Source organism: Bufo bufo, chromosome 5 (assembly GCF_905171765.1).
Source record: "Bufo bufo chromosome 5, aBufBuf1.1, whole genome shotgun sequence".
In the NCBI taxonomy this organism is placed as follows: Eukaryota; Metazoa; Chordata; class Amphibia; order Anura; family Bufonidae; genus Bufo; species Bufo bufo.
The window spans coordinates 436,399,112-436,417,922 of NC_053393.1; the positions used below are offsets into that span (position 1 = coordinate 436,399,112).

General features: G+C 42.9%; 1 protein-coding gene across 1 annotated transcript in view; it reads right to left on the reverse strand.

Moving 5' to 3' along the window:
* PARD6G (par-6 family cell polarity regulator gamma) overlaps nt 1-18,811 on the reverse strand; it is a 102,062-nt gene that overhangs the window by 47,633 nt on the left and 35,618 nt on the right. The gene's annotated exons all lie outside the window — the stretch shown is intronic.

The window sequence follows — 18,811 nt, forward strand, 5'->3', positions numbered from 1 at the left end:
ATTAAAATTCCTAGATCCTTTTCCATGTCAGTGTTACCGAGTGTTTTACCATTTAGTATGTACGGGTGACTTGCATTTTTCCTTCCCATGTGCATAACCTTACATTTATCAGTGTTAAACCTCATCTGCCACTTATCTGCCCAAGCCTGCAATCTATCCAGATCCCTCTGTAGTAGTATACTGTCCTCTTCAGTGTAAATTACTTTACACAGTTTAGTGTCATCTGCGAATTGATACTTTACTATGCAAGCCTTCTACAAGATCATTAATAAATATATTGAAGAGAATAGGGCCCAATACTGACCCCTGAGGTACCCCACTAGTGACAGTGACCCAATCTGAATGTGTACCGTTAATAACCACCCTCTGTTTTCTATCACTCAGCCAGTTACTTACCCACATACAGATGTTTTCTCCCAGTCCGAGCATTCTCATTTTATATACTAACCTTTTATGCGGTACAGTGTCAAATGCTTTGGAGAAGTCCAGATATACGACATCCATTGATTCGCCGCTGTCAAGTCTAGAACTTACCTCCTCATAGAAACTGATTAAATTAGTTTGACATGACCGATCCCTCACGAAGCCATGCTGATATGGCGTTATTTGCTTATTTCCGTTGAGATGCTCTAATATAGCATCTCTCAGAAAACCTTCAAACAGTTTACCCACAACAGATGTTAAACTTACCGGCCTATAGTTTCCAGGCTCTGTTTTTGGCCCCTTTTTGAATATAGGCACCACATATGCCACGCGCCAATCCTGTGGGACATTCCCTGTCAGTATAGAGTCCGCAAATATCAGAAATAAGGGTCTGGCTATGACATTACTTAATTCCTTTAGGATACGGGGTGTATGCCATCCGGTCCTGGCGATTTGTCTATTTTAATCTTTTTAAGCCGCTGATGTACTTCTTCCTGGGTCAGACAGGACACTTTTAATGGGGAATTTATTTTTGCATTCTGCATGTCATCTGACAATTTATTTTCCTCAGTGAATACATTGGAGAAAAAAATATTTAACAGCTTTGCTTTCTCCTCGTCGCTCTCTGCGACTCCCCCCTCATTACTCTTTAAAGGGCCGACACCTTCAGATTTATACTTTTTAGTAAGGCACAGTACTAATGAAGGAAGTGCACTACTGCAATTCTGCCAAATATTAAAAGATCATTTTAGCTAAAACTTGGAATGGATCAAAATATGGATGAGGCCAAATAGGATTTCAAGAAAATGGCGAGATTTAACTTGCATCACTATCACCAAATTCCCCAAGAACATAGTAGGGGAACGACAATCTGCATCGTATCTGCCACAGTCCTGCAGCAGCAAACGATGTGGATTTTGCTGTGGAATTCAAATGCTGCGGTTTTGTCATAGACTTTATCCACATCTGCACAGAAATCTGCAACATGAATTGACATGCTGCAGATTTAGTCACAGAAATTGTGTTTGAGTGTAGAGAAGCTGTTTTTAAAATCTCATCCACTTTGCTGCTACTGTAAATGCTCAGGATTTTCTGCACACAATTCTGCACCTTAAGGCCCCTTGCAGACGAGCATTCCTACCGCAGCGAGTCCGCATTGCAGCTCCCGGCCTGACCTCCCAGCGCTGCTGGGGATCACATAGCATCATAAATCAATATAATGCTATGTAACCCTTACAGCTCTGGAATGTATTGGATAACACTGGCATAATGCTGCCAGTGTTATCCAATACATTCCAGAACTGTAAGGGTTACATAGCATCATAAATCAATATAATGCTATGTGAATTCCGCCAGTGCTGGGAGGTCAGGCCGGGTGCATGCGGGGCGGACTCGCTGCGGGAGGAACGCTCGTCTGCAAGGGGCCTAACTGATTCAGAAAATGAGTATAGAAGGAACAGAAGAGTCGTCACATACTAGAAATTTGGTTTTATTAAAAAGAAAAAAAAAGGTAGATAGAAATATCTTACAGCTGAAAATAGTAAACACTTCCTCTATGGGGAGAAAAGGTTGTTCTTGGATGGCAAATTGTTTTTCCTTATGACATATTTGCTGCAGCAGCACTTTTGCTCAGCTCTGCTTTCTGAAACTCCTCCACTGGAAAATAATCAAACACTCACTCGTCTACTTCTATATAATACAAGCGTCTGCATTAGGCCTTGACTCGCCAGTTTTACAAAAGAAGAAAAGCAAACTTAACAGAAATGTGGCCTGGCTGGCATATTGTTTTTTGTTACAGAATTTCTGCATTACAGAAAAGTACTAGAAAATCTATAAAATTTTCAGAATCCTCAGGATAGGTCTTCAGTATCTGATCAGTGGGACCCCCGCCAGTCGGCTGTTTGAGAAGCCACCGTCGCTCCTGTGAGCGCCACGGTCTTCTCTCAGCTTTTCCTAGGCCAGTGACATCACGTTCATCGGTCACGTGGCCTAGGAGCAGCTCAGCCCCATAGAAGTGAATGCGGCTGAGCGCGATACCAAGCACTGCCGCTATACAATGTACAACGCTGTGCTTGGTAAGCTGAGAGAAGGCCGCGACACTCACAAGAGCGCCGGTGTCTTCTCCAACAGCGGATCAGTATAAATATCTCGGAAAACCCCTTTAATGTGTCTGAAGTATTTATGTATTAGATCGAAAACTGTAGGCATTACCAGTTTTAGGCCCCTGGATATAAACAATGAATGTTTCCATTCACTGACAGATTGTGAAAATGAAGAGGCGTTGAAACAAAAACCATACGTGCAGCACCTGCCCAGGCTTTACACGTGCTGTTACTGAACCTCATCATGTCTGCAGCCATCTATAGTCACTTTACAAAAGGTACACTCAGCAACAGCCAGCCCAGGGGCTGAAATAGAAGTTGCAAGGAGGTTAAACTGACCTGGCTGCCCTGCTCCATTGTCTCATCACTAGGTCTTACAATTTAAGGGCTCATTCTGGCAACCGTATATTAGTGTTCATTTCTATGGGGCCGCGAAAGATGCGGACAGCGTGTGCCGCCCGCATCTTTACTCCTGTTCCACGGCCCCGTGGTCTGTTTTTGAGGACAAGAATAGGCATTTCTATAATAGGGCTGGCCATTCCTCGAAACGCGGCACAAACACACACACACACAACCGGTATCAGTGTTTTGCAGACCGCAAAACAGATACGGTCACATGAATGATCCCTAGCGGTTAGGCCGACTGCACACGGGTGTGGGCGAGTGTGTAGAAGATCCGTACGAATTTCCATGTGGATTTCTGTGCGTTGTTCCGTTTTTTTTCGTGGACCCATTGACTTTCAATGGGTCCGTGGAAAAATCTGAAAATGCACCGTTTTGCAGCCGCATCCGTGATCCGTGTTTCCTGTCAGTCAGAAAAATATGACATGTCCTATTTTTTTTGACGGACAACGGTTCACGGACCCATTCAAGTCAATGGGTCCATGAAAAAACACGGATGCACACAAGATTGGAATCCGCGTCCGTGGTCCATGGCCGTAGGCTACTTTCACACAGACGGATCCGCAGATCCGTCTGCATAAAAGCTTTTTCAGAGCTGAGTTTTCACTTCGTGAAAACTCAGATCCGACAGTATATTCTAACACAGAGGCGTTCCCATAGTGATGGGGACGCTTCTAGTTAGAATATACTTTGAACTGTGTACATGATTGCCCCCTGCTGCCTGGCAGCACCCGATCTCTTAGAGGGGGCTGTGATCCGCACAATTAACCCCTCAGGTGCTGCACCTGAGGGGTTAATTGTGCGTATCATAGCCCCCTGTAAGAGATCATGTGCTGCCAGGCAGGAGGGGGCACACCCCCCTCCCTCCCCAGTTTTAAATTCAGGCCTCCCCTCCCTCCCCTGTATTACTGTAAATTCATTGGTGGCCAGTGGCCCCCCCCCCTCCCTCCCTGTAATACAGGGGAGGGAGGTGGGGCCTACTGGCCACCAATGAATTTAAAACTGGGGAGGGAGGGGGGTGTGCCCCCTCCTGCCTGGCAGCACATGATCTCTTACAGGGGGCTATGATACGCACAATTAACCCCTCAGGACCTGAGGAGTTAATTGTGCGGATCACAGCCCCTGTAAGAGATCGGGTGCTGCCAGGCAGCAGGGGGCAGTCATGTACACAGTTCAAAGTATATTCTAACTTGAAGCGTCCCCATCACTATGGGAACGCCTCTGTGTTAGAATATACTATCGGATATGAGTTTTCACGATCTAACTCAAATCCGATGGTATATTCTAACATAGAGGCGTTCCCATGGTGATGGGGACGCTTCAAGTTAAAATATACCATCGGATTGGAGAAAACTCCGATCCGATGGTATAATAGGGACTCCTGACTTTACATTGAAAGTCAATGGGGGACGGATCCGTTTGCAATTGCACCATATTGTGTCAACTTCAAACGGATCTATTGACTTGCATTGTAATTCAGGACGGATCCGTTTGGCTCCGCACGACCAGGCGGACACAAAAACGACTTTTTTTTCATGTCCGTGGATCCTCCAAAAATCAAGGAAGACCCACGGACAAAAAAAAATGGTCACGGATCACGGACCTACGGACCCCGTTTTTACGGACCTTCAAAAAAAAAAAACGGTCGTGTGCATGAGGCCTTTTGGAAATCCGCACAGCAGGTCAATATCCACGCAGAAAAATAAATCTGCAAAGTGTACATGAGATTTGTTTAGTCTCCTACTCTTTGTTGGCACTGTACTATGCTGTGGTGTTTCCGTGCGTATTGTGCAAAGTGTGCAAACATCCTAAATACAGTACAAAGATATAATATGGAACTGATATAACATTTTATCCAAACCACAAGTGACTTCTCAGAACACTTGACGAATCGCCTATATGGAATAATTTTTGCCCGGAGTTATACTTTGTATAGTGCTGCATATGAATGAGCAATTCAGCTCTGCTACATCTGTACATATTAAAAATGCACTCAGATATCTAACTTTAGGGCGGCATGGGCGAGATCAGTGCAGAGATGTAAAGAAGCGAGGCATCTTTCACCTTTTCTGTAAAAGGTCAAACTGAATGAGCGCATAAAAAAAGATGTAAAAAATGTCTTCACTATTACACAAATATAAGGAACATAACACTCACCGACCTCAGGTGCCTTTACACATTAAAGTCAACAATGCATAAAGACATTTAAAATAAGATATGACTAGAGCAAATATTGAAACCTAACACATGATAAGAAAAGGATAACAGCAGTCTCCACAACGATCACGTGTAGACTAAGGATACCTGCAGAACGCACTACCTCAGCTTATAAAGACTACAAAAGATTCATGTAATAATTTCCTGTTCTGTTATCAGTATAATAGTTATTGTATTATCTACGGTGTATGCCCAACTATAGACTAGACCCTGCTGCCTACTACTGTACGATTCAGTGTTGACCCAGTCTGTCTTAGGGGTCATGTACACAAACTTATTTTTTGGCCGTGTCCTTTCTGGGTTTTATTTTTGCAGCCCATATGCGGAACCATGCACTTCAATGGGGCCACAACATTTTTTTAAAAAATACGGAAATGACTCTGTGTCCATATGTCTGTTACGCATAAAAATAGAACATGTCCTATTATTGTCCGCATTATGGACAAGCATAGGACTGTTCTATTAGCGGTCAGACATTCCATTCCGCAAAATGCGGAATGCATATGGCCAGTGTCCAAGTTTTGCAGATCAGCAAATTGTGGACCGCAAAAACAACTGTAGTGTGCATGAGCCCTTAAGGCTGTATAAGACAGGCAGATTTTTTGGCAGATGATCGCTAACGTAGTAACGCTCGTTAGCGATGATCTAGCAGTGTAATACTGCCGCCAATTAGCCGATGAATGAGCAAACTGGCAATTGGAATCTTTCAATAGGTTTAAAAAGCATTTGCCGGCGGCAGATCGTACCGTTTCATTATGATCTGCTGCCAGCAAACAATGATTCAGTATGGGGACGAGCAATGGCATAATGATCGCACCTCCCTATATGGAGGAGGAGATCGCTGCATGTAATAGCAGCGATCTCCTTCACTGACGAACAAGCGATTGCCGGGAAGCAACGCTTCCCTCCCGACAGCCGCCTGCCTGATCTGGCTGTTTAATACAGCCTTTACCTGTAAAGGTGTTTGCAGGACTCAGACATTGATGGCCTATCACAGGTGAGCAATATCAGATCGGTGGAGGTCCAGCTCCTGGCACTAAGCAGCTTTTTGGGCAGCTGACCTGAATGGAAGCTGAGCTGCAGTACCCCAGCACAGGCACTACACAGTGGGTGGAACCTTGTGCTTCCAGTTCTGAACACTCTCCAGGAGGTAGGTGTATGCGTGTCAAAGTCAACAACCAAGAGAAGACTTCACCAGAGTGAATACAGAGGGTTCACCACAAGATATAAACCATTGGTGAGCCTCAAAAACAGGAAGTCTAGATTAGAGTTTGCCAAACGACATCTAAAAAAGCCTTCACAGTTCTGGAACAACATCCTATGGACAGATGAGACCAAGATCCACTTGTACCAGAGTGATGAGAAGAGTATGGAGAAGGAAAGGAACTGCTCATTATCCTAAGCATACTACCTCATCAGTGAAGCATGGTGGTGGTAGTGTCATGGCGTGGGCATGTGAGGCTGCCAATGGAACTGGTTCTCTTGTATTTATTAATGATGTGACTGCTGACAAAAGCAGGATGAATTCTGAAGTGTTCCGGGCAATATTATCTGCTCATATTCAGCCGAATGCTTCGGAACTCATTGGACGGCGCTTCACAGTGCAGATGGACAATGACCCAAAGCATACTGCAAAAGCAACCAAAGAGTTTAAGGGAAAGAAGTGGAATGTTATGCAATGGCCAAGTCAATCACCTGACCTGAATCCGATTGAGCATTAATTTCACTTGCTGAAGACAAAACTGAAGGGAAAATGCCCCAAGAACAAGCAGGAACTGAAGACGGTTGCAGTAGAGGTCTGGCAGAGCATCACCAGGGATGAAACCCAGCGTCTGGTGATGTCTATGTGTTCCAGACTTCAGGCTGTAATTGACTGCAAAGGATTTGCAAGCAAGTATTAAAAAGTGAAAGTTTGATTTAGGATTATTATTCTGTCCCATTACTTTTGGTCCCTTAACAAGTGGGAGGTACATATGCAAACTGTTGTAATTCCTACACCGTTCACCTGATTTGGATGGAATTACCCTCAAATTAAAGCTGACAGTCTGCAGGTAAAGCACATCTTGTTCTTTTCATTTCAAATCCATTGTGGTGGTGTATAGAGCCAAAAATGTTAGAATTGTGTTGATGTTTCAATATTTATGGACCTGACTGTAGCCAAGTCATTTATAGTTAAAACGGTGTCCAGCATCAAGCAGTGCGGAAAACTCCGAAGGTTGGATGAGCAGGCAAAAGGTGATGCAACGGTGCAGCCAGTACTATGCTATACAAGAGCCCGTGGGGCTCAGACCATCTGTACCAGTGAGATTTTGAGACTAAATTTGATATTGTATTGTCCTGCACTGGAAAACATTGCCCTATGTACAGGAGGGAATGGATTACTTTGGCATAACAGAAAGTTGTTAGGCTAGTTTCACTCTTGCGGCCTGCTTTCTGGCAGAGCAGTTAGCGGTTTTTGTCCAGTCCAATCCCGGCATATTTGCCGGGTAGCAGCTGCATCTCACTATAGTCAATGGGGCCGGTAGGCGTTGCGGTAACATCCGGCTACACCGGATCCAGAGACCTCTGGCAGGTTCTCTGCCACAACAGCCTTCTGGAGAGCAGGCCGCAAGTGTGAAAGAAGCCTAAGTCAACAGATATTGGGCAGTGCTGTTTATCTGTAAGGTGTGGATAACTCTATGAACTCTTCTGCGCCCTTTAGTTTTTCTGTTGTTGCAGGTCTAAAAGTTGTATTATCTGCATACGGTACAATAATGCAGCCTGCACAGTTCGTTAGTAATGCAAATAAAATGATTGCCAAGTACTTTGAAAAACCGTAGATGTATTTCTCCTGTGTAAGGAAGGAAAAGGTAAAGCTGTTCTATGACCCGTGATTGTTGTGAGATGCCAGAGAAGAAAAGCTCATGGAAATAAAACCACACGACACCAAAGAAAAGTCAGATTTGGAAGTTATTCTGGGGATATAACCTCAATTCCGCATACTTTATTTCCATTCTTTCACATGGTCTATCTAAAGAGTATGAAAAGCTCAGCAGCAAGAGGAAAACGACCGCAGGCAGAAAACGGCATTCATTAATGTGCGGAGGGAGGAGGAAGCACACGCTGACTCTTATTAAATGCAAATGACACGGAAAAGGAGCAACAAGCCAACGATCAGTCAGGCACGACTTCCTGACCTACTAATCACACTGCAGCCATAGGTTATAATAGGTTACGATATGGCTTGTAATGAAATACACACGACAAGCACAAAAAGATATCTGATGTGTAAGGGGCCATCTTATGGTGCCTAATATGGAACCAGTAGGTAAGATTTCACCTTGCTGGATGCTATTGTTCCCGAGATAAACCCATGTTCATATACAAGGGTGCGGCTTCATCATATAGAAGCAGGAGCGAATGCAGGTACATAGCAGCAGAATCAAAATTTCCTGATAACTATTCTGGTGGTGATGGCATCATAAAAGCAATTCTGCACTAACCGAAGTGGCACTTGGACTTTGTACTAGCTCCGGCAAGTGTAGGGAATTTTAAATTTTCCTTATGTATGGTCTTAAGCCGAGTTCACAAGTGACTAAAAATCCAGGCGAAAAATCTGCAGAGGTTTACGCTGCGTTTCCACAGCAAAAGCCGCAACAAAACTGCACATACTACATGCGTTTTTTGTTGTGGAAAATTCTGCAGATTTCATCCTCTCCATTCAAGAGAATCCGCTGTATAAACTGCCATGCTGCGGATTTCAAATCTGCAATACCGCAGCTTTTCTGCTATGTTTTTTTACGCACTGCATGGATGAGAATTCAATTTTGCTGGTACTGTAAAACATTGCGGATTTGTCACACAAAAATCGGCAGCTAATCAGGCACATGTGACAGCCTTAGGCTGGTTTCACACGGGCGTTGCGGATTGGGGCCAGATGCGTTCAGAGTGCGTTCAGTGAAACTCGCACTATTTTGCAAGCAAGTTCAGTCAGTTTTGTCTGCGATTGCGTTCAGTTCAGTTTTTTCCGCGCGGGTGCAATGCGTTTTGATGCGTTTTTCACGCGCGTGATAAAAAAACTGAATGTTTACAAACAACATCTCTTAGCAACCATCAGTGAAAAACGCATCGCACCCGCACTTGCTTGCGGATGCAATGCGTTTTTCACGCAGCCCCATTCACTTCTATGGGGCCAGGGCTGCGTGAAAAAAAGCAGAATATAGAACATGCTGCGATTTTCACACAACGAAGAACTGATGCGTGAAAAACAACGCTCATGTACACAGACCCATTGAAATAAATGGGTCAGGATTCAGTGCGGGTGCTATGCGTTCACATCACGCATTGCACCCGCGCGGAAAACTCGCTCGTGTGAAAGGGACCTTAGGGTGACTCCACACGTGGCAGCTGTGCTACATTGTTAGTGCAGCAAGAAAATAAATAAATCACCAAAAAACTCATGGGGTCTTTGCAACAACATACCTATGTTTATGTGGCGTTTTCTTCCAGCAAAGTTACATTAATGCAATTTAAAGGGTTTTTGTAGCTTTTCATTACTGATGAACTATCCTCTGGTAGATCATTAGCATCTGATCGGCGGGGGTCTGACACAGAGGACCCCCTGATTAGCAGGGGCACTGGCAGTAGAGCTGCGGCCTTCTCGCTGTTTCCCACAGGCCTAGTGATGTCACGACTAGTATCACTGGCCTGGGCACGGCTAAGTCCTGTTGAAGTGGACGGGGTTTAGCCGCGCCAAGGTCAGCGATTTTAACCGTGACGTCATTGGGCCTGCAGGGAAACAGCGAAAAGGCTGCGGTGCTACTGCCAGTGCCCCTGCCTTCTCAAACCGATCATCAGTAATGAAATGCCTTTCTATTATGCTGGATTCAGCGATGGAGACTCCAGACGGAACCTCTGCCGCCGATGTGCACTTAACCTTAGGGTGTATACAGAGGATGCAGTTTTTGCCAAGTTTTTCACGGCGACTGAAGTTTTTACAGTTGAAACATGTTTCACTTGTGAAAACCACAGCAAACTGCATGCAGTTTATTTTTACAGTATGAATACACACTTAGGCCTCCTACCGCATCAGTTTTGTGGTCCGCAAAATACGGGCGTGGTTCGTGTGCTAACTGCATTTTTTTAGTGGACCGACAGATGCGGCAAACACAACATATGGATGATCTGTGTGCTTTCCGCATCCGTATGTCTGTTCCTCAAAAGGATAGAGCATATGATATACTTGGGCGCAAAACGTGGAGTCAATAAGTCCACAAAAATGCGGCTGCAACATGGACGGTATCTGTATTCTGCGGCTCTACAATTTCATAAGCGGAAATTCGCTCATCTCTAGTATTAATCATAGCTATTAATAAACTGACGTTTGTGCTCAGAAGATAGACAACCACAGCCAGTAAAGGTTATATTCAAGCCAAGGTGTGGCCGGCATCAGCTGAAGGCTCAGAAGGAAGTTAATACTGCTAAGGCTACTGTCACACTAGTATTTTTTGCGGATCCGTCATGAATCTGCAAAAACGCTTCAGTTACAATAATACAACCGCCTGCATCCGTCATGAACGGATCCGGTTGTATTATGTCTTCTATAGCTATGACGGATCAGTCATGAACACCATTGAAAGTCAATGGGGGAAGGATCCGTTTTCTATTGTGTCTTGCTACGCACCACATCGCGGACAGAAAAACACTGCTTGCAGCATTATTCTGTCCGTGATGGGAGCGCAACCAAATGGAACTGAATGCATTTTAGTGCATTTCGTTCAGATCAGTTTTGTCCCCATTGACAATGAATGGGGACAAAACTGAAGCATTTTCTTCTGCTATTGAGATCCTACGACGGATCTCAATAGCGGAATTGAAAACGCAGATGTGAAAATAGCCTAATAAAGCCCTACAAACAAAATCCTTACAATAGATGCACATCAAATAAGGCACATACTGTATGGCCCCGGTGAAGCTTCTGCATGCAGCTTAAGTAGTCAATTACTATAATGCACATCTGACAATCTGCTTGCAAACCATCTATACACAGTAGCTTAAAGGGGTTTTCCAGGAATTAAATATTGATGACCTATCCTCAGGATAGGACGTCAATATCAGATCGGTGGGGGGTGACTTCTGGTAACCCTGCCAATCCGGTGTCTGAAGATGCCGTGGTGCTCAAACAAGGGATGCGGCCTACTCATGGTATACCAGCACAGTTCTGTACCTTGTATAGTGACTGTGCTTGGTATTGCAGCTCAGGTCCATTCAGATGAATGCGACTGCGCTGCACAAAAGGTCATGTGACCAATAGAGGTGACGGTCGCTGGCCAAGGGAAAGGCTGCATAGGCCCCTTCCATCAGCTGATCTGCGCGGTTGCTGGTAGTCAGAACCCCAACAATCTTAAAATAAGCACATAACCCTGGGGATGGGCCATCAATATTTAAAGAGGCATTACGGTTTTAATGATTACATTTATTTCTATAGACAATAGGATGTCAAGCTATTTTCTAATTAACATCCATTTCACCATTTGCTCTCAGACCTTTATTATATCTATGCATGTACCTCTCCCTAAAAAAGAAAAAGAAAAAACGCATCCGTAGGAGAGCTACATAGGACGAAACATGGCGTCAGTCATGTGAGCCATCATGTGACCTTTCAGTTAACTGCCCAGGTATCTAACACGTGAATAATGTATTGAGAATATACAGTATTCCTACCTGCAGCAGTATCTCATACCCGTCAGTGCAGAAGCAGATCTGTTTTTTTTTTTATATTAAACTTTATTAACAACATGACATCACTGACAGACAGGCAGCCATTTTACAAATCACTACAGAGAGACACACAATGATGTAGATAATGTAATAAAAATAATGATTCTACCACCAATCCTATTTACTTATCACATTAATGTATCCCGTGTGCTGACCCTGCACACGTATGTCATGTAACACTAATTACTTATTGTCAGGGTGTAAAGAGTGTCTGATGCCTTGTTTCAGTTAGACCATGGATGCATTACATAGAACTGATACATGGGCTATACCACTCTTCTGCATACAGAGGTCAACAGTCTGATATAAGAAAGGTATGTATGCAGAATTTTAAATATGTGTTTATTCGAAAATTGTATGATTTCCTATTATATAAACAAATAAATAAAAAAATAAAAACCGGAATACCCCTTTAAAGCTCCGCACAGCCACCTATAGGTAGCTATCTTGTAAGTCATCGCTTATAAACAGCCTGCAGAACATGTGCTTATGCCAAGACCATGTGTAGCTGGCTGTGTACATGAGAAACAGAGACCAGCGGATTCACACGAAATGTTAATATTTTTTACAGAGAAAAGACACTTAGATGATGCAACACATAATACAATTACTGGCCTTCCTCAGCCAAAGGACAGACTTTTACTCCAGGTGCTTTACAAACCAAAAACTACAAGGGTCACCAACATGAACAACAAGAATTAGTCCATCATTTGAGCTAACACTGAATATTATGGGGGAGATTTAGTAACACTGGCATTGTGTGCGCTAGTTTTAAAGAGAACCGGTCACCAAATAAAAAAAAAAATGTAAGCTACAGGCAGCGTGTTATAGAGCAGGACAGATTGATACATAGTTTATTGGAAAATATTCATTTCATTTAAATTCCTGCTCGCTCTGGGCTTTGAAGTCAAGGAGGCGGTCCTATCAGTGACCGCGGTTTTCCCGCTCAGTATGTTAATACTGAGCATCGGTACAGGGAGGAGGAGACGCCAGGGTTTCTCAGTGGGCGTCTCCTTCTCCCTGGCTGTGCCGCGATCCAATCAATCACAGCGGAGAGCGTCACAGCCAGGGAGAAGGATACGCCCACGGAGAAATCATGGCGTCTCCTCCTCCCTGTACCGATGCTCAGTATTAACATATTGAGCGGGAAAACTGCGATGGGCACAGCGGGGCGTAGGAGTGATATTTAAAAAAAAAAAAAGGCAGGGTGGCAGTATCAGCCCGCAAGTAAAAGGTATTTATCTAAACTAAAAAAAATAAATAAAAAAAAACATGAAAGGTCCTCTTTAATTGTAGTACGCTGACAAATTACCTGCTGTCATGTTATATATGTATGCAATAACTTTTAAAAAGGAAAGAAAATTGAAAAAAGAAAATTCTGTTAATCCAGATGTTCCCTCAGGAGAGCATAAAACAGTTTACGTCATATTCTTCGGTATCGCTCACTACACAGGCTCCTGATTGCGGCTTTATTTGGCCGGGAACATGCAGCATTCAGATGTACTGTTTTATTTTAACCAGTCAACCGCTTTCAGCTTAGTTTATTTTCTGTAAAGATATTCTATTTTCACATGGAAGTGACATAACTGGGCCAAGTCTGGTTTTAGGTCACACAAAGGATGACACATTCAAAGCGGATTTAAAAAAATTAAATTAAATTATAAAAATCCAGGGGCAGAATACCATTTATGAACAAAACCGCTTTAAAGATCTATAAAAGGTAAAGCTTTATTTCAGAAGATACCCGCCTGCTCAGAAAATCACAACTCTTTAATAGTCACTGATTTTGACCACAATTCAGGGAAAAAGTATTTCTATACAGAACGCAAGACACATTAGTGAGATTGATTAAGGGTCCATTCACACGACCGTATGTATTTTGCAGTCGGCAAAACGCGGATCCACAAAAAATACAGATCACATCAGTGTGCATTCCGTATTTTGCAGGATGGAACATCTGGCCCCTAATAGAACAGTCCTATCCTTGTCCGTAATGCAGACAATAATAGAACATGTTCTGTTTTTTTGCAGAACGGAAATATGGAAACGGAATGCACACAGTAACTTCCGCTTTTTTTTGCGGACCCATTGAAGTGAATAGTTCCGCATACGGTCCGCAAAAAAAAAAAAAAAAATGGCGCTCTCCACTTTGATTGGACCACGCTACAGCCAGGGAGAAGGAGACGCCCATTAAGAAACAGGGCAGTCTCCTCCTCCCTGTACCGATGCTATTCATTAGCATATCAGGCCGGAAAAGTGAATGGGGGGCACAGCTGGCGAACGGAGCGGTGCCCAGACAAACTAGTAAGCGATATTACATCCCTGCACTATGCCCTACATAACCTGCTACTTATTTCATAAATGTCTGAACCCATGAAAGGTCCTCTTTAAATTGTCCTCATAATACAAGTGACCTAAATTAATCTGCCCTTTTAATTTGGACTAACTCCCCCAGCCCCCTTAGACAGTGCAGTCTTAGGCCTCATTCACACGTCAGTGTTTTGGTCAGCGATTTCCATCAGTGATTTTGAGCCAAAACCAGGTACGGCTCTAAAACACAGAAGAGGTGCAGATCCCCCTCTTAGGGCTCATTCAGACGACTGTATAAATGGGTCCACATCAGTTTCGCAATTTTGCTGAATGGGTGCGGACCCATTAATTTCAATAGGGGCCGCAAAAGATGAGGACAGCACACAGTGTTCCGTTTATGGCCCCACAAGAAAGATAAAAAATGTCCTATTCTTGTCCGTGGGCAAGAATAGTCATTTCTACCATAGTGCCGGCCATGTGTGGTCAGCAAAATGCGGACCGCAAAACACTACGACCGTCTGAATGAGCCCTTATACCAGGGACGCTCAACCTTTTGGCCCTCAAGCTGTTGCAAAACTCCCATTATACCTGAACAGCCAATAGCTATTTGTTGGGAATTGTAGCTTTGCAACAGCTGGAGGGCCACAGGTTGAGAATCCCTACCTTATACCTTATATCTGTGGAGCCTCCAATCCTGGTTTTGGCTCACAATCACTGATGGGAAACACTGACCAAAACACCGACGTGTGAAGGAGGCTTTACACATCAGCACTAAGGGGACTGCAGATGAAAACATGTTGCAGCAGTGTTGAAAGTCAGACCCTTAAAAAAAAAAAAAAAACATTTTAAAATCTGTACAAATATTCTAAGAGTTGCAGCCCCAATTAAAAGGGTATTTAGTAATTTTATGAGTTTTTTAATTTTTATTGATTGCAAAATTTGTTGAAAGAAAAGACGCTGGCTGTCTGCAGCCATCACTAGAGGGCGCTCTGGAGGTTACTACATCTGTCTACACATTGAACTCAGCATTGCTCACATCTGTGTCAGAGGCTCCATTAGGCCAGAAACTTACTTATGCTGGCTATACACAAACGTTTAATCAAAGTGCGGCCATCAAACACCCTTCAGATCATTTATACAAATGATCCCCACCAGGAAAAGTAGCACAATGAGCTTGTGCAAAGTGGCAAATGAATGAATTTACCCACATATGACATACATATATGGTTTCTGCTACCAAAGCCAAACTGTTTCAGTCTGTCACATTTTTAATAGACAGAAATGATGTTCATGTAAAAATTTCAAATTGTGGTCAGCCAAAATGGCCCAAATCGCCTATTTAAGCTGACTTATCTTAAAAAGAGGGCTTGTAACCAATCCTGACATGTCTGTTTTAGTAATTACTTGCATTCCCCATGTAATAATTCTGGAGCATCTTAACACCATTCCTTTATTTTTCCCTGATATAAGTTATGAATGAATTACTTACTACAGTCTGCAATGAAGGTCCAGAGGGTGTTACCAGTTGAAGGTGTGTCCCTGCACAGTCTGACATTATACAATCCGTGCTGCCAGTGTTACACTGTGCAGGGACACCCCCAACTAGTAATATCTATCTGGACCTTCCTTGAAAACTGCTAGTAATGCATTTAACTTCTAGCAGGAGTAATAAAGGGATGAGACATCATAGAGTCATACAAATAGATGCTCCAGAATGGTTATTACAAGGGAATGCCAACAGTTGCTAAAACAGGAGAGGACTGTTTTAGACCACATCCGATCCGCATTTTTTGTGGGTCATTCCGTGGCATCCGCAAAATTACAGAACTTGTGCCATTCTTGTCTGCATTACGGACAAGGATAGGACTGTTCTATTATGGCCCCATTCTGCATAATATGGAACACACATGGCGGTATCCGTGTTTTGCGGATCCGCAATTTGCAGACTGCAAAATAGGCAATGGTTGTGTGTATGAGCCCTTAAGTGTAGCAGCAGTTTTAGACTTCTAAAGAGGGAGCAAAGAGCATGTATTGTCATTTTCCACCTTTTTTCAACTGGATAGGATCACCAAAATGGCCATCAGAAGGGCATGCAGTAGGGACCGTGCCCTTCATGTGCCATCTCTACTATAAAGCCCAAGACAGAAAAGGAGGTCATTTAAACACACATTTTATTATTACATGTGGATTTAGATACTAAAGGGTTTCTTCATGAGTAGATAACTAAATCTCATTTACCAGAACGCCGCTCAAGCTTTGTAATATACAGTTCTTGCTTAGTGGTTACAGCAGAAGACGTCGTATTTTCTTAGATTCCTAGTAAATGTCATTTCATGGCTTTTACAGCACATTATAGGTCAACTGTTACTTATGTTCTTTGTAAACGGGCCAGGAAAGGTCATGATCAAAGGGTTTCTAGGAGGTACGTGGGGGGGGGGGGTTGATGGGTCCAATGCTGCCACACAAGCTGTGACCTGACCACAAGTCTTGTAAAAACCATGATGCCTTGCGTATGCTACAAATGTAAAATGAGCCAAATCTCTGCAAAATCAGCTGCTCTGTCTCTTTACACCAGAGGTCACTAAAAATTACTGCTAACCTGAAGGCAAGGTCTTATCACGCAAATGTCAGGGCCAGTTAAAGGGGTTCTCTGGGAATCAAGAAAATGAAAATACATAAAAATTACTTTAATATAAATATATTCCCAAATGCCTTTCATTAGTTATAATGGCTCGTTTTGTCTAGGGCTCATTTCGTCTAATGATTGCTCCCCCGACAAAACGAGCCATTATAACTAATGTAAGGTATTTGGGAATATATTTATAATGAAGTAATATTTATGTGTTTTCATTTTCTTAATTCCCAGAGAACCCCTTTAACAAGAGTCAACCAAGGCTGCAATGGCCTCCAGTTATCTGCATTTCAATCTTAATCACTTAAAGTATAGGAAGTGGCAGAACAGAAGATCTAATCTTATATTCCATACACTTAGTGTTGTTCTTCCTACAAAACAGTAAAAAAATAAAATAAAAAAATATATAAAAAAAATAGCCCTGTGTGTATGACTCCTTAACCCCTTGTTGACGTAAACGAAGGGGCTTTATGCTAGATCGCTGGCTTTAGTCAATGATTATACGGTATGTACCCAAAATGGTGCATTAATGGAAAAAACAAAAACATTATAGCTCTTGGAAAGCGAAGATGAAAAATTTGATGGTCACAATCAGATAGCCTTCACCTAGAAAATAATATCAATCAGCCTTCACTGGCAGCAACAAACCAACACCATAGGTGCTACAAATAACTGACCAAGACACAACACAAAACAAAAAACGTAAGGCCTCATGCACATGACTATATCGGTTTTGCGGATCTGCAAAATATAGATACCATCCATGTTACACCCACATTTTTTGTAGACCCGTTGACTTCAATGGCTCAGTGGTTTGCATTTTGTAGACAAGTACAGAGCATATGCTATCATTTTGTGGAACGGCCATACGGATGCGGAAAGCACACGTATCAAAAATGATAGAATATGTTTGCAAAATGCGAACCATGAACCCACAGAAGTGAATGGGTCCACAAAAAAAAAAAAATGCGGATGGCACGTGTGTGCATAAGGCCTTACAGACTGGTTTCACATCGCTATGTTATTTTCAATAGTTATACTCTGTTTAAGGAGCAAAACAACGAAAATGAACATACAGCGGTTTGCAGCCTGCATTCTTAGAGGGGTATTCTCATCTTCCCTTTTCATACTTACCTTCCTTGAGCGCGACATTCACTTCCTGGATTCTTCTCCCAGCTGGGCCGTGCTTGCGCAGAAGACTAAGATTTTCTCCCGGCCGGGCAATGCCCTGAACGCGCACGCCGCCGCGAATGCGCCATGGTGACTTATTCCTGGCCTGTATAGTACAGAGCCGGCGTGCGCGTTCGCGGCTCTGTACTATACTGGAGAGGTGGCCGTAACCAGGGGAGACCAAAGACAACATCAGGTAACAGGGGACTTATTTTCTAAAAAAAAAGGGTGGGAATTGGGTAATAACATGTATTAGAAAAACCACTGTCAAATCATTAACAGATTTAACAGTGATCATTAAGATGAGAATACCCCTTTAAGTCTGTGTTTCAATAATAAGATGCAAATATATGCCACACACTTCCATACACCAGGGCCATACATTTAGTGTATACACCAGGATATTTTCTCAAACTGTGTACGGCCTGAGCAACCAGGAACATTTTTCAAAAGACTGACTGGTTTCTAGAATTTTATAATGTATTTTTTGAAATAAATAATTTATGCTGAAAAACAGTGCACTAGGAAATACAGGGAAAAAAAATATAAAAAAAATAATGAAAGAAATAGAAACACAGTTTGTATCTTCCTGGGTGGTCCATCTGATCCTTTTAAACCACAACCACTGAAGGCATAAACATCCAAGCAGCATGCTAGCACTTCACTTGGCAGTACATCAGGCTGAATGCTTTGACCCAAATAACGTGAACTACCACTACACGGTGCAATTACAAATTTGAAATCCTATTAACTCACAAAACAAATCAGATTATTGGACTTCCAAAACACGAAGAAT